A 17,527-nucleotide genomic window follows, 5' to 3' on the forward strand; every position below is an offset into this window, starting at 1 on the left:
AGTAAGTGTTTGAAAGTAACTTGTACTAAGAGAGAGTGAGTCTAAGTGTTTGAAAGTAACTTGTACTAAAAGAGAGTGAGTCTAAGTGTTTGAAAGTAACTTGTACTAATTGCTCAAAACGGACCATATATATTAAGGGGTTCAAATGCAATTATATATCTATATATTTGCCAAAAATAATTATCAAGTAATTTCAAGATTTTCCAATTTGGTCATTCTATACCATACTCGTGCACAGATGTGAAATATATGGTATTAATAGATGGAGAGAGTATTTTGAACCACTATTAAATACTGAAAATGAGAGAGGGAGCTGGAAGAAGCACAAAGGGGGAAGAATGGATACTGTGTTTATTAAATGATATGGGAAGAGAAAATAATGTCTGAAGTCTGGGAGGAGAGTCTAATGGTATCTATATTTAAGAAGAAAGGTGGTGTACGGAATATGGTAGCCAACAAAGCATGGATTGAAAGTTTTTGAGAGGTTAATATATGAATTTGAGAGACTGTAAAGAGTGAGAAACAACAGTATGCATTCATGAGGGAAAAGGAGACTGTGGATGCAATCTTTATAGTAAAGAAGCTACAGGAAAACAGGCTAGAAGAAAACCATAAGCTCTTTCAGTGCTTTTGTAGATCAAGAGAAAGCTGATGACAGAATCCCAAGAGAAATAAGGTTTTGGTGCCTGAAGAGGAAAGTCCCAGAGAAGTAGGTTAGAATGGTTCAGACGATGTACAAAATAAAACTTGGACAAAGGTGATAACAGCAGTTGGGGAAACAAAAAACTTTGAAGTTAGTGTTGGCTTACAACAGGGGTCAGAAATAAAAAGTTTTTTACTTGTGTTGTTTATGGATTGTAAAATTAATTGATAAGAAATTAAGAGTTGTCGGAGTTGCTATATGCAGATGATTTTGTATTTGGAAATAAAAAGAGGAAGACTTGGAGAAGGGTAGTAGAGTGACAGACTATGGAGAAAGGTAGTAGAGTGACAGACTATGGAGAAGGGTAGCTGAGTGACAGACTATGGAGAATGGTCGCTTGAGGGTAATGTGGATAAGACAGATTATGGCGAGCAGATGGTGAGCAGCAAGCGAGGTATGGACAGTATAGCCGATATATGAGTAGAGGCTATTATAAAATAAGCGGCACAATTTTAGATAGCTGGGATCTACTCAAGTCTGGAGGGAGGATGTGAGACTGAAGTTGAGAATAGGATAAAAATAAACTGGGGGAAGTGTAAGGTGATAGCAGGAGCGGTAACCGATAAGAAAATGCCGATAAAGCTAAAAGTCAAAATCTTTAGCAGAGTAAAAAAAAACCAGTGTTAATGTTTGGATCAGAAACGTGGGATCTAAGACGAAATTAGGAAGCAAAGCTTGAAAGAACAGATGAAAATGCCGAGGTGGGTTATGGGAATATCACTGCTTGAAAGATTGGAAAATTATGAAGTAAGAAGAATGGCAGCCGTAGTAAAGTTTACAGAGGTGATAAGTGTCACGACTGAGAATGTGGTCATGTTTTGAGGATGGATGGTGGGAATGATGAGTAAGGAGTGCTTAGGAGGAACTTCTTTGGGGTGTTGGATCGAGAAGGATGCAGACAATTAGAAAGGCGAGATAAGGTGAAGGATGACCTGAAGAGAAGAGGTTTGGTAGAAGTGGTTTGTCGGAAGAGGATGACTTTTATATACGGCATTGGAGGGGGAGCATCAAACAACCGACCCCTTAATATAGAGGTAACGGTGGGAAAGGAGGAGAATTAGATGGCAAAACATGCTCTGTTAAATGGTATAAATTTGGGGGCAGTTGGAGTAAAATCTACGTAGAATAATAGAAGATATATCTCATGAAAAGATTTAGCTGTTTAACAATGTCATAAAACAGGAAAATTCTAAGCTATTACCTATGGATGTGTAGTTATGGTATGACCTGGTCTGTTTTAAATTCAATAGGGGGGAAAATATTTCTTGGCAAATAATTTTGTCCTAAGTTATTTTTTAAACTAGAGCCAGTTATATAACCTAAAGAAAAAAATTCTTACTACAAACTATTTTGATAAATGAATTTTCTTTCTTTTTGAAAAAGGGCTACATAGTATATTAGAATTTGTGAGGTTAAATCCAAAAGGTTTACACTTCAGTTTGCTTCCTGGCTACAACTGAACATTCATAGCAATATATTTTATTTATGTTACTTAAATTAACGTTGAAAATGTTTATACTCAAAATTGAAAAAAAAATGGACGTCTAACCAAATTCCTATTTGGGCCTTTACTGAGTCTTATCCCCTAAAACCAAAATTTGTATCGTTGCTCCCATTACTATATTATATTATTCAGGTTAGCTAGATTATGCAGTGGAGTGGAACTGAAAAGTGGTATATGTAGTCAAAAAACAATTAAAATCTATTTATCAGATTATTTTGTATGTACTGTGTGTATCCTATAACAGTAATACATCATCTTGGTTGTGAGAATATGAAAAATTTCCCATGTAAAACATTTGCAAGAAAAAGAAAATTTGTGATTGAAAAGAAAAACAGCAAACATTTTCTTGAGCAATTCCTACTCCTCTACGAATGATTATATTTACATCCATCAAATTAAACTATATATTCTGTCAAACTAATTTCCCATATTTAAGGGCCAAAAATTTGAGAATTGAGAGAACTAAAGAAAACTTTTGAAGCTACAGGAGAAAATTCATAATAGTTGCTGAGGATTGCATGACAGGATTTAGAGGAAAGGAAACTCAATGGTATAGCAATAAGTTGCAAACATAGACAAGATGTACTTTGGATTAAAGTCGATGGGAACACTTATTTACCAGTCCATCACATATTTTGGGATCTTGTTGAAAGTAATACACAATTTTTAATGTTAACAAATATAATATCAAATAGTTTAGAGGAAATTGACTATGTAGTCAATTGTTGAAAAAAAGGAAACGTTTTAGTGGAAATTTAAGTAGCAAAATTCTTAATTTAAGTATGAAAATGCCTAGGTATTCAGTTTCCTCACTTGAGCAAGACGCTACTATAAATATAAATTATGTCTTACTTTGTTTATAGACTTTTTATGAAAATAAGTAACTTACTTTACACACAAAAAAATAAATAAATTTTAGACAAGGTTCAAAATGTTAATCTGTCTAAATGATGAAATTACGTATGATGGAAATGTAGTAAAGGAATATTGAATACTAATTACATACAAAAAAAAAAAAATCAATCAATTTTGATGCAGATTTAAAACTCGATGCTTTTCATCGAGATAACACAATAGAACAACATTTTTTGAGCTATAAATTTGAGACGTATTTCAAACCTAATTTTTTTTTTCTTTAAACAAACAAAATTTTATGATTTTTGGGTAACGTTTCTTTGATTATCAGCTGCTGCTACTGGGACTATGCAGGGCTTAATCAAGTCTTTGGAACGAATTAATGACAATAGAGTTATTCAATCATTTTCATCTCCTGAGGAACTCTTCTTGACATTTCTTCTATCGTAACTACCACATCTGATGATGATCATTGCTACTTCAGTAATCTTCATTGTACAGCTAATTATAGCTCGTATGATACCTGTGAAAAGATAGAATTAATTAGTTTGTGACACATGGTATATCCCCGTAAAGCTCCTTCCACTCAGCACTTAAAACTCCAATATTCTACTAAAGTAACAGAGTGAATTCTATAAAAAACAATTTAGATGCACAAATGCCACGTAGGAGACAATAATATAGAGTTGGAAGTGCATTAAAAACTACATATATGTAGGCCTATATGACATCTAGCAGATATGACACTCAGAAAGTCTTATTAGTTCAGATACTGTATTCACCTCACCACTGAAGTAATCTAGAAGCCATATACATGAAAATTTATACAATTTATTAACTAACCCATCACTTACTGGCCCGCTGCCCACTTATCGGCAAATTAATAAACTAAAAGGGCCGGTCTTATTTACTGTGCTTATCTAGTAATGATCATTTTATTGGTCAACTGTACCGTGATCCATTAATAAAAGCATACCAGAACCCAATGCATAACCAGTGTTACCTGATCACAGACTAACTAGCCCTACCTTAACCTAATGACTAATGCGCCAGACTTGAACTTGTCTGCAACACCCTAATTGGCATGCTGATAACCTTAACACATTGACTAGCATTTCTTTCAATAATCCATAGGTAACTTCATCATAGCACCTCACTAATGAAGTACAATTTAGTCAATTGATCAAAGTATCCCACCTTAATGCAGTGATTAACCTATCCCACTAAATTTTATCAATTTTAACAATTCCTTGACTAAATTATAAAACCTCCATACTCTGACTGGCCTGTTCTCCATATGTTATACATAATTTTGAAATATTTACCTAATTTGATGTATGCTTATAACAGCCAGTCAGTGATTTAACTGATTGTTTTTTCCTGGCTAATTTCAAATCACACTAAAAAATAGTAAATCTCTTACGTGGCTTGCTCGAGATATCAGTTCTTGGCGTTTGTATAAATTGAGCTCAGAATATCCAATGAAACAGCAAAGGTTTGTGAAGAGAAACATGGATTCTACAAGGCATTGAGACCACTTATAAAATGTGTATTTTATACATTCTATCAACTTTAAAATCCCCAATATGCAAAATAGATAAATCAAGCAAGGTTCCTAAAATATACAAGGATAGAATTGTAAGAATGAAAAGTATATTAGGTATAGATTCAAAACAAAACAATTCCATCGAGATAAAAATGGTACAGTGATATGTAAAGATGTATAAACTATCTACAATATATCAACGCCATACAAGCAAATGGTGGCCTAGATATTTACATGCTGAGAAAAATAAACGATCGAAATGTTTTCAACAAATCAGGCAACAGTACCTTAGCTATGATAAAGTGAATTTTCCTTTGAAATTAGCTTCATAAACTAGTTCTACAAATAATAATCATATTGAATAATTTATCCTAACTAATATCATTTAAAACCTATTCACTAACTTATTTTATGTTAAACCAGTGAACTACTTACATTTTCAACCAAGGACTAACCTACCTACTCTTTAAAGGTTGAAAGGCCGCTCATGATTGAACGAGGCAAGGGACAGTAAAATTGCGCTATCGAGCAGGTCAATGCCCAATACATATGATTAGCGCCCAAGGCACCCCCCCCCCCCTCCCACCCCCTCCACCAAGCTACAACCAAGGAAGGCCAGGCAATGGCTGCTGATGACTCAGCAGATATACCTATACTCCCTCAAACCCCCATCCTTAGCTCACAAGGATGGTGAGGTTGCAATGACCAAAGAAACTAACGAGTTTGAGAGGGACTTGAACCCCAGTCTGGCGTTCACCAATCAGGGACGTTTCCACATAGGCCACCACAATTTGCTACATAAAACCCTATCATTTCATAAATGTCATTCCGATGACTAGGTTATCCCATGTTATTCCACAAACTACCAAATCTCCAAAGTTATTCCATTGGTCAAGTCATATCCTGTTATTCGACTATCTGAACTAACCCACGTGCCAGAAATCGGACTTAATATATCAACCTTTAATTCAATATACAGCGTATATTGATTTAATCCTATTAACCTCTCAAAGAATTGGGTTTATAATTACCTATCTCAATGTTATATTTCTTACTTTACCAGTGGACTGAAATCATGGCCAGTTTGTCATTTCCAGTTATTAATAAAACTGGTTTTGTGCGAATCACACATTTTATAACATTTTATATACATGCTCTACAAGCAATAGAAATAGTTGCACTCCAATATTTCAGCCGTATGAATTTACATTAATGTAAAATGAGAGTGTGTTTTAGCCCTAGATTCCCTTTGTCTAATTTGATTATACTGCATAACCCCTTCTAATTCATGTCAATGATAGGGCTATAAACTTAAAATCATCACAATATCCACTAATTAGGTAAATGACCTGCAGCATCTCACAAAAGCAGCATCTCACAAAAGCAGCATTCTATTGAGGTTCTTACCTAAAGTAATTTTAACAAGAGGAAGTGAGCTACCGTGCCAGGTGGCGATAGCTAATTCATCTACAAGATTATGATACACCATGAATAATAGATGACAAACTTTCTTTTGTCAGATACACTGAGCAAAGGGTACAATTGTAGGATATGACAAATTGCGCTACTGCAAACTGTGCGTGTTGAAATTAATATACATTCAACTTTTAGCCAATTATAGCTCATTCCAATGACCTACTCAATATATCAACTAATCAATCTTATGACTATTAAAGACTGACTTGTATTTACTTCACCTTAATCTATTTACAATCTAATCCTGACAAATATATCAGATAAAGAAAGCATTACTAGGTACAGCAAATGAAATAAATTTGTTCTATTTAGTTGAAGTTTGAATTACCTGTACCTTAAATTTCAGGAGGGAAATATATTTCTCATTTCCTTTCTGAACTGGAATTTCACAGCCTTTAAAATAAAAGGATAATAGGACACTATCAAACAAGCTGTCATTATTTTCTAAGACCTACATTTCTTCTCACCTTTCTCTATGCTGCATTACTTTATATGGTATTGTTTACTTTGTTACTTTAACATACCTCTTATGGTAGTTTGTATAGCAATAAACTTGTAAATTATCATGATAATAATCTTCAACTTTCAGTTCTACTCTGCTTTAAAAACTTAAGATATACTCTGCTTTGTTTACAAGTGCTGTGGATACCACCATGGAAGCTTTGACACCTAATTCCTATTCTATTGGCTCTTCAAATGTAACTTTTTCCCATGTGCTCTACTTGTTTTAGTCTTTTCTCTGCAAATATCCTAGTTTAGTTTCCTCATCTAGCAGCCTGTTACTAGTTCTGATGAGATACTTTTATTTTTTGCTAAGTTTAAGCTAAACATAGTTAATGAACTAATTTAACTATAAAATTCATACATTTAAAAACTAAATACTGTGTCCACGATTTAACTTGTCATATCTCATCTCAATTTGGAAATAATACTTATTTATCTTACCTTGAAAGATAACAGTTACTGCACCAGTAGAAGTATGGCTATTTTGGAATACAATGTCCCTAGCTGTAAATTCTAGCAGCACCTGAAAAAAGAAATCTTCAGTGAAGACAATACGTAACGAATAGTTTGAAATTAGCATTTTTTGAATAATGTTCAGCATAACGTACCATTAGGCTAGAAAGTTAGCTATCTTTGTGCTCAATGTTGCAATTAAAAAGGAATGTATGGTACTTGGTGAATGTATTGAAATAACTGCTGTAAATCTGTAGATCCCTAAATATTATTCCACTTTAGAAATATAGCATACTTATTACTTACCCTAATAGATAACAGTTACAGTTACAAGAAGTATGAAGACCAATTTTGATTTCTCCTCTGATAGCTACAGCTAGATTCTAGCAGGACCTGGAAAAATAAAAAAGAATATAACAAGAGACAATTGCTATGCTTAATTGAGGTTGTTTGAACAATGTTCAGCACATTGTACCGTTACTTGAAATAAACAACCACCTCTGTGATAAATACAGCATAAGAAAAACAACATATGCTACCTAATGATTGTAAGGAAAAGATTGCTACAAATATGTGGTTTCTGAATCTGTGAAAGTTTTTCTGCAGTGGCTCATAAGTAACAGCTTGGCAATTTTGACTTTTTAACCTTAACATCTAACCAAAACAATCTTGCAACACTATTAGGATTCACTTTCACGAATCTATCATTTCTATTATAAGTTTAAAGTTTACAATTTGGTTTCCCTAAGATGGTTCATTATCATCCAGTTTAGAAACATGACCAGAGTTTATCATCCTCTCACCAGGAGCTTACATGTTCACACTAATCATATGCAACTCTTGATATCTACCGAGCTTATATCTAGCCATGAAGGGCTTCCTTTTTTTTTTTTTTTTTTTTTTTTTTTTTTTTTTTTTTTTTTTTTTTTTTTACTTACTAGTTTAGATATTGAGTAAAACTGTTAACGAGAGTTCAATGTGAAAATATCTTAGTAAAAACCACATCCTCCATCAAACACGATCGAGATATACCTTTTTAAGTGCTTCGATAATGTCGATTTGACAATTAACGCTTAATGCATGCGCTGTGTGGTACTCTAAATACCCCAGAATGCACGTCCTGTAGTGCACTGAGATTCCATGTGTGATAGGACCAAGGAAACAGCCCATTAAATAAGTAAAGCCTGTAGGGATAATACCCTCCTACCTCACCGGAACGTAGGTCGACAACAAGACAAGTTATACCGACCAAACGACCAATCACACTTCAGCATTACGACCCCTCTCCGCCATGCAGTTAATTATAGTTAATGTTTCCCATAAAAATTAGGCATTAATGCAAATAGAACGTATAGGATATTTCTGTTAAAAAAAATAACTCGTGTACCAGACTGGAAATCAATATTCATTTTTTTTTTTTTTTTTTTACGTTCTGTAGCCTCAGAGGAAAAGATGATATTGAATAATTTTTTTTATCATATGCACTATACCCTATGACCTTTGCCGAATTTGGACGTCTTGTAGGATAAAAGCTTTATCGTTTTAAGATACCCATGAACACAATCTAGAATTTAAGATATGTTCAATGACTCAGGTTTTCAGAACTGGACGTCCAAAATATCTAAAAGAATTGATACACATCGTGCAACCAACGAATAATTTTCACAAGAATAGTTAGATGGCTTCACGTTATTAGAGCCAAGAAATATCTCAACTGTAGGTTCCAGAGCTTTCAAATATGCGGCCCCAAGACTCTTTAAACTTTCACTGGACATCCGAAGTTAGAGAGATTTTCTAGGTGCTTCAATAATGTAAATTTAACCATTAACACGGGTCACGCTGTGTGATACTCTACATACCTAAGAATGTACACAACAGGCAGATCTTGTAGGAATGTAGGGCACAGGGTTTCCATGTGTAGTAGGACCAGGAAAACAGCCCTTAAAGTAAAGTATTTCCCAGACTTGGATATCTAGCGAATTATTTTAAGGATATTTAACTTCCATTCTTTATATAAACTCAATATAAGCAGTGGTTCTGCGTAATCTAAATTGACAAAATTCCATATTATTTTTTCTTGCCAGCTGTCGTCGTACAATTATCTCTTACTTTACTTTGATGGCTGCTTTTCCGGTCCCCTACAGCAGGAGAGCCCCACTTTCTACAGGACTTCCGCTGTCGTTTTACCTTGTTCGTTCAGAGTATTTAAAGTTTCATATCGCGTATTGTACATTTAATGTTAAATCGTCACTGTCAAAAGACTGCTGAAATAAAGTCTTCAGTTTCCTATTGAAAGCCTTAATGTCTTCAATCATTCGAATGTTTCGTGGGAGTTTATTATTTAGTCTCGGGGCCGCATATTTAAAGGCTCTGGAGCCTACAGTAGACATATATCTAGGTTCCAACAGTTTGAAGCCATCTGTAACGATTTTCGTGTCGAACTCAATAAAGAAAATACATTTAAAGTAGCACCAACATCACAGGAAATATTTTGACTAAAATGAGTACGATCGACAGTTACAATTTAGTCAAGACCACGGTAAGTAACACTAGGAATAAACTTTTAAATCGACTTTAGTAAGAATATATCACTTGTCTACAAGTATAAAGGCCACTCGAATGGCAGAGGCAGGGAACAGTTTAATTGTACTAACAAGTAGTACAATGCCCATAAGTCCCTGTCCACCCAAGCTAGGACCAGGATGGGCCAGACAATGGCTGCTGATGTATATAAGCTCCCCAAGCCCCCAATTCTTAGCTATCAAGGATGGTGAGGTTGTAGATACTAACGAAGCTATCGAGTTTGAGAGGGATTCAAACCACAGTCTAGCGAGCGCCAGGCAGGGACGCTTTCAATAGGCCACCACAACCCTACAAAGGATAAATCTAAATCCTCCCTTTGATTCAAATGTTATTGTTCACTCGGAGTATTATAGAGATGTGAATTAAGTCATCAGTCGGCATCTTGATTACTCAAATCGGTTATCCTCGCAAAATGACATTGTTGGCAATAATTTTGAACTTTAAACTAAGGTAAATATATACTTTAATTTCTAGCCAAATACACCAGTCAATTTATCTACTAGCCATTGTTTGTTGTTTCATCAATTTATGGCCATAAATATTATGGGCAAACCACGCGTTCACGATTTTTTTCTAACCTTATAAAATCAATTCTGAGCGAACCCAGTTTGAAACGAGCTTTGGGTGGAGAAATGCTAAAAAACTATGATTTGCAGAAATAATGATGTTCAGAAATGAATATTAAACACAAGATAATCAGTTTGAAAAATATACGGTTCATGTAAGTGGCTAGAAATTAAGTATCAAAATTACCTTTAGTTCATATCACATCCCTCGGATGGGTTTTGCTCCTCCGTGGCCAGCTTCGGTCGCATACATTATCTCACTGCTCCTCTAATCTGGCAAGCAGTACATGGATGTTCATCACACGCAATCGCCTTGGGTCATTGTTAAAGTATCATGATTACCTACAATTTCTATTCACGTTCCCCTCAGATTGATCTTGCTCCGCAGTGACTCGCTTAGTTTGTAAATAAACATTTCATAACTACTCCTCTACTCTAGCAAGCGGTACTTGGATGAGCTGAGCACAACATTCGTGTGGGTCATTATTTAGGGGATTTTTTTTTTTACCTTATGTGCAACAGTACTGAATGGACATAGTTTTAAACAATTATTAAAATAGATGAAAAATACACAAAATTTTGAAACAATGAACTTCTCTTCTGACTGTTATGATGCTGGGATTACTACTGAGACTGAAGAGCAGGGAAAAAAAATGGCTCTTGTAAAACAACATCACGAAAATTGTACAAATATTGGTCAGCTTAAGAAATCTAGGTAAAGCTAGCAATATCATATGCAAACAATGCATGCAGTAACCCACATTCTCCCAAAGTAAAATCAATGGACTTTGTGAGATGGTGTTCACATTTTAATCGACCAATAAGCAAGTTATCATACCCCAGTCCCAATCAGTCATATAAAGAAAAATACCAAACTAGCCAGAATTCGTTAATTTCATATAGAAAATTCTAGATTTGCTAGAACCTAATGTATTATATATTAAATGAAACTACTAATTAGCTGAATACTAAAAACAGATACCGGAGTGAGAAATTAATTATTACCTTCATATATTACGAGCGATGACAATGCGCGCTCTGATAGTTCGTCTTCTTTCGATCACAACGACGGAGAAAACTAAATTTTCCTGACCAGACGAAAGCACACAACGAGCCACTCACTTCTATAATAAGAATTAGGTTATGAATAATAATGTAATTACGTCTGTCAACGGGGTGACTAAGTTTTAAGTAAGGAAAATGTCATTAATTTTATCAATATCGCTTTTCCACGAATGTTTTAACACAAATGCTAGTCAGTTATATAGTTTTCCCTGGCATATTTCAAACTGAATACATTGCCAGGCTGGCGGATTGATTGATTGATTTGATATTTTCTGGCATCCTGACATCTAAGGTCATTGACGCCGCCAGACTGGCGGAATCCAGAGGCTCATACACAAAGGTCCTCATGCAAAAAAAACTGTGATAATGTATGAGCCCTGATATAAATTTCCAAGATTAATTTATGAAAAATATAAAATGAAGTTCGTAAATGGTATAACCTTGACTTAGGAAGAGGAAGGAGGAGGGGTGGGGGGGAGAGGGAAGAATGAAGGAAGGATGGGGGATGGAATGAGGGAGGATGGAAGGTCGGAGGGAGGAAGGAGGAGGGAGGGAGGGAGGAAGGAGGAGGGAGAAAGGAAGGAGGATGGAATGAGGGAGGATGGAAGGTCTGATGGAAGGTCTGGGGGAAGGAAGGAGGAGGGAAGGGAGAAAGGAAGGAGGAGGGAAGAAAAGAGGGAAGGAAGAAAAGAGGGAAGGAAGAAAAGAGGGAAGGAAGAAAAGAGGGAAGGAAGAAAGGAAGAGGGAAGGAAGAAAGGAAGAGGGAAGGGAGAGAGAGAGGGAAGGGAGGGAGAGAGGGAAGGGAGGGAGAGAGGGAAGGGAGGGAGAGAGGGAAGGGAGGGAGTGTGGAGGATAGAAACTGGGTAGAAGTGGATAATGTTGGACGATGGGTGATATCATCTTTCCAGCACACGCACGCACAGTTTTAACCCTTCCCACACCCTCTCCTAACTACAACCCGCTGGTTCGGCAATTTGTGGGAGATTGTGAGTTTCCGATTGTATCTTTCGGGGTAGTCCCCCCCCCCCCACCAGAGGGACGGGCAGAGATGAGCGTAATCAAAATGAAATACGAGTATTATATTATATAGAGGCGATGCCAGTTATGTACTAGGTTATTTCGGTTAGAGCCGAGTGAGAGATATTACTTTACTACTTTACTTAGTTGAAGGGCTGCTTTACTGTAAATCACTTTATGGTTTGCTTTTCTGGTCCTATACAGCAGGGAAATCTTACTCTTTACAAGACCTTCACAGTCATTTTATAATATGCCTTCCGAGGCATTCAGTATTTCACACAGCTTATTGCTTGTTTATTGTCAAATCCATATTATCGAAGCATTCATAAATATAACGTTCTTAAGTTCGACCTGATGAGGAAAATATTAATCAAGGGATCTGGGGAAAAGGGCATAAGAGAGAGAGAGAGAGAGAGAGAGAGAGAGAGAGAGAGAGAGAGAGAGAGAGAGAGAGAGAGAGAGAGAGAGAGAGAGAGAGAGAGGACGTATAGCAAAATTTGAAGTTTCATATAGATTTTTTTTTAGAGAGACTCGTCCACGAGAATTTAAGCATAATTATTAAGACTAATGAAAACTGGATACCTTTAGTTTACGTGGATGAATGAATTTGTATTACGTTTGAGATGGTCAGAGTTGGCTTACTGAAACGACGAAGCAATTTTTTCTAACACTAGAAATGAAGTAATAACATATGTAGCATTAGACCAAAATGTAAAAACAAAAAATGTAGAGATTTGTTTCTCACTTTTTTATAATGTTTCGTCCATTGCATGAATGGCAAAACATAGAAAAAGTTGGTTTTAGCTTTTAGTTAATTACGGATTTCATATTTATATCTATGTAGTGTATAAGCAGCTTTTCAAAAATTAAAAAGAAACTTTTACATGTCACCCAAATTTATTATTCATAATGATTTAATATTCTAAATGCTTTCCCATACCTATACCCCGTGATTCATTACTCCTACTTGCCAATTATAAAAGGTAAAATAACCACCACAAGCCGTCCATGTTCCACAACTAACAGTAGCTTGACATCCAAGGTATGAAAAATTGTGCAGATATGAAGCCGTATTTCCTTAAACGAGTTTCGACTTCGGGTGTTATTGCCCTTACATTTCAACAATTGTTGATGTAAAAAATGTCCGAACGTACAGTAGTTTTGTGAATAGCCTACGTGCGGATCAACATATAGAAAATGGGAATTCCAATACCGTTTTCTGTGGCCTTTCTAAAGTGGTAGTGTTCAATGGTAATGATATCAATGGGGTATGTCATAGCCGGATCCAGGATATTTTCCCAAGAGGATGCCTTCTACACTGACATTTTTTCCCACCAGACATTTCTCCAACCACAATATTATAAGCAATGTGCAGAAATAAAAAGTAACAATTTTGTTGACATCTAAATTATACTACATGCATTGCAAATCCAAATTTGACCTTTATTTCCACCGCAAATAAGCCGTTCTACCGTTATGGACCCCACCCCTTCCCGACGGACGCAGGTGAGAACCTGGGACTTTGGGCGAGCAATAGGACAAAAAACGTGATTATTCAACACTTTCGAGATTTGTAAAAGATCACAGAACCTAACAAACCAACCTAACCTAGTACTGTAGTACCCAGGTCACAGACTTGGCGGGGGGGGGGCAATCGCCCGGATCACCCTTCTCAGGTCACAAACCTTCTCAGGTCACAAACCTTCCCAGGTCACAATAGAAGAAAATTATTATTTCTCCATTCGCTAATTCCCCAACCTGAATAGTATAGGTCCTTATTCCCATTTGGGATATGATAAACTGGTTATTTGGCTGGAAAATGTCCTAGGGAGATATAGGTGGGGAAAATGTCCGGTGGGGATAATGTCCTAGGGAGATAAAGGAAAAAATGTCTGGTGGAAAAATGTCCGGTGAGGATAATGTCCTAGGGAGATAAAGGTGGAGAAAATGTCTGGTGGGGAAAATGTCCGGTGGGGATAATGTCCTAGGGAGATAAAGGTGGAGAAAATGTCTGGTGGGGAAAATGTCCGGTGGGGATAATGTCCTAGGGAGATAAAGGTGGAGAAAATGTCCGGTGGGGATAATGTCCTAGGGAGATAAAGGTGGAGAAAATGTCTGGTGGAGAAAATGTCTGGTGGGGAAAATGTCCGGTGGGGGTAATGTCCTAGGGAGATAAAGGTGGAGAAAATGTCTGGTGGGGAAAATGTCCTAGGGAGATATAGGTGGGGAAAATATCCTAGGTAGATATAGGTGGGGCAAATGTCCTAGGTAGATATAGGTGGGGAAAATGTCCGGTGAAGAAAATGTACAGAGGGGAAAATGGGAAAAATTTCCAGCAGAATAAATGTCCGGTGGGGCAAATGTCCGGTGGGGCAAATGTCCAGTGGGGAAAATGTTCTAGGGAGATGTAGCTGGGGAAAATGTTCTAGGGAGATGTAGCTGGGGAAAATGTTCTAGGGAGATGTAGCTGGGGAAAATGTTCTAGGGAGATGTAGCTGAGGAAAATGTCCGGTGGGGAAAATGTCCGGTGGGGAAAATGTCCGTTGAGGAAAATGTACGGTGGGGAAAATGTACGGTGGGGAAAATGTACGGTGGGGAAAATGTCGTAGGGAAATAAAGGTGGGAAAAATGTCCGCTGGGGAAAATGTCCGTTGGGGAAAATGTCCGTTGGGGAAAATTATCCTAGGAAGATAGGTGGGGAAAATGTCGGTTGGGGGAAAATGTCCGTTGGGGAAAATGTCCATTGGGGAAAATTATCCTAGGAACATAGGTGGGGAAAATGTACGGTGGGGAAAATGTACGGTGGGGAAAATGTCCTAGGGAAATATAGGTGGGGAAAATGTCCGTTGGGGAAAATGTGGGTTGGGGAAAATTATCCTAGGAAGATAGGTGGGGAAAATGTCCGTTAGGGGAAAATGTCCGTTAGGGGAAAATGTCCGTTGGGGAAAATTATCTTAGGAAGATAGGTGGCGAAAATGTCCGGTGGGGAGAAAATGTCCGGTGGGGAGAAAATGTCCGGTGGGGAGAAAATGTCCAGTGGGGAGAAAATGTCCGTACCCTGTCATGGATATAGGTAAGGTCTATAGACCTTGGATATAGGTATTGCTACCGAACCTCAATTGGATAAGCGTCCTTATATATCATTAGGGGTGGGTACGTTCCGATAAATTCCCCATTCATTCACATAGATATCGAGTATGTCCGTGATTATGTTGTGAAACAAATTTCGGGAGTTTTACACAAATTTGACAATGAAATATATGAATAATCAGTCGGTTAAGACAATTTTCGGAAGTTTTGAGGTACAATGGACAAGTTTGATTTCATACAATTTTTCGTTTGGATAGAAATAGGATGAAATGTACGATCGGTCTAAAAAAATATGTTTTACCTATATGAATTTCTTATTATATTTACGGAATCATTGGTGGCTAAACACCAAACGCATGTACCCTTTTACAAATCTCAAAAGTGTTAAATAATCACATTTTGTCCAAAATCCAAGGCTCCCACATGTGTCCTAAGGGAGGTGTCAATAACGGTTGAACGGCTTATTTGCTGTGGAAATAAGTAAAATTCGTTGAAAGCATATAATTTACTGTAGTAAAAGTTTTTTTTTTTTTCCTTAGAAATGTTGTTCCGTGTTTTTCATAGATTTACCTTGCATGCTAATCACTAGTTACGAATTCTTTCATAACTTACCGACATTATGACAACACTAAGGATTGAAGCGTCTAACGTAATTTAGTTCACTAGATTTATACCTTTGTGGATATAAAGTACATCACTGAACCAACTCAGTCATATTATCAATAGAAAATTAGCAACCCCCCTCCAAAAAAAAAAATAAAATAAAAAAAAAAATTATTCCACTTTGAAAAAGACGGCATGACCTCACAATCTCCAGAATATACGACTTTTAAGGAATTTCCACCACATATGATAACTTATCAAGATACTCTCTCTCTAGTTACCCGAATCTCTAAAAAAAAGTGCGAGGGAGCGTAATAGAGTAAAACTATAAAATCACTTACCAATTCAAGAACACTTCGACCACACAGCTGATAAGGACACTGACGGCCATTACACTAAGCTGTCAAAGTCTGGCAAGTTTTCTCTAACCAACCAGAGGGCTCCACCATACTGAGGTTTCGTTCATTCGCTAAAAACTTAACGTTTAACCTAGTAATGGTTGGTAGGCGATACTAGAATAAGCTGACACAAGACATTTTATTATGAAAATTCAGTATTAGATGTGCTATATACATATGAATAATCTATCTAAAACAAAGAATATGTATAAGGACGTCTTACTATTTAGCGTAATTAAGTGTATAATGCATCTGTGATAGACCATTTATGTTGACAAGAGTTACTTCATGAACGTTCCAACCCAAAGTGATTTTCCACCATACTTAGTTCGTTAACTTAATTTCTAATTTGTTGTAGTAGAATTTTTGTTCGTTGGTTCTAGTACAGGATTACAAAAGACATACTAATTAGGATAATTTGGTATATATATATATATATATATATATATATATATATATATATATATATATATATATATATATATATATATACATAGTACAGCCTAGATTTCTTCTAGGGAGTATGAGGTTCACTCGCCTTTCTAAGTGACCCTGGTGATATAACTTATATTTTCATTATTATTATTATTATTATTATTATTATTATTATTATTATTATTGTTATTATTATTATTATTGTGACTGCTCTCACGGATACTACTATCATTGCTTCTTCTAAATTTACTACTATTATATCTACTGTGATCATTGCTAGTAATATTGTTATAAATAATACTAGGTTTAATGGTATCATCAATGACGCTATGAACAGACTACTTGTCACAAATTGGCCCAAAATATTGAAAAAAAACTAGTACTAAATTAAAGTGGGATAATACATGAAATTAATGAAAGTTGACAAATCTTGTTCATTAGCAATTATAAATGATAAATTGATGAAACGAATAATATTCTTAGTGACTGACGTACGTATAAAGGATCAAAGAAAAGTTTTACTGTTATTGTGAACAAGAATCACAATAAAAAAGGAAATAATTGCTAACACATAGTGCGCAGTTGAAAAATAATTCGTGATTACACCAGCGTGATCGCATACGTATGTAATTTTATCGGTGGACTAATGGTTAATTTGATTAGCTCATGTCAAATAATATATTGAATACATTCGATTACAGCGGTCGTGGGTCAAGAGCTACACCATTT

The 17,527-nt window shown here is 36.0% G+C and overlaps 1 long non-coding RNA gene across 1 annotated transcript; it reads right to left on the reverse strand.

Moving 5' to 3' along the window:
• Nucleotides 1–2,100: 2,100 nt before the first annotated feature.
• On the reverse strand, nucleotides 2,101–16,374 carry LOC137614357 (uncharacterized). The gene is made up of 4 exons (XR_011039072.1): nucleotides 16,307–16,374; nucleotides 7,348–7,434; nucleotides 7,030–7,111; nucleotides 2,101–3,585 (listed from the first exon to the last, which is right to left on the reverse strand). It is a non-coding gene; the product is annotated as an uncharacterized lncRNA (long non-coding RNA).
• Between the last annotated feature and the right edge of the window lie 1,153 nt (nucleotides 16,375–17,527).

This window comes from Palaemon carinicauda, chromosome 20, assembly GCF_036898095.1.
Source record: "Palaemon carinicauda isolate YSFRI2023 chromosome 20, ASM3689809v2, whole genome shotgun sequence".
Lineage (NCBI taxonomy): Eukaryota > Metazoa > Arthropoda > Malacostraca > Decapoda > Palaemonidae > Palaemon > Palaemon carinicauda.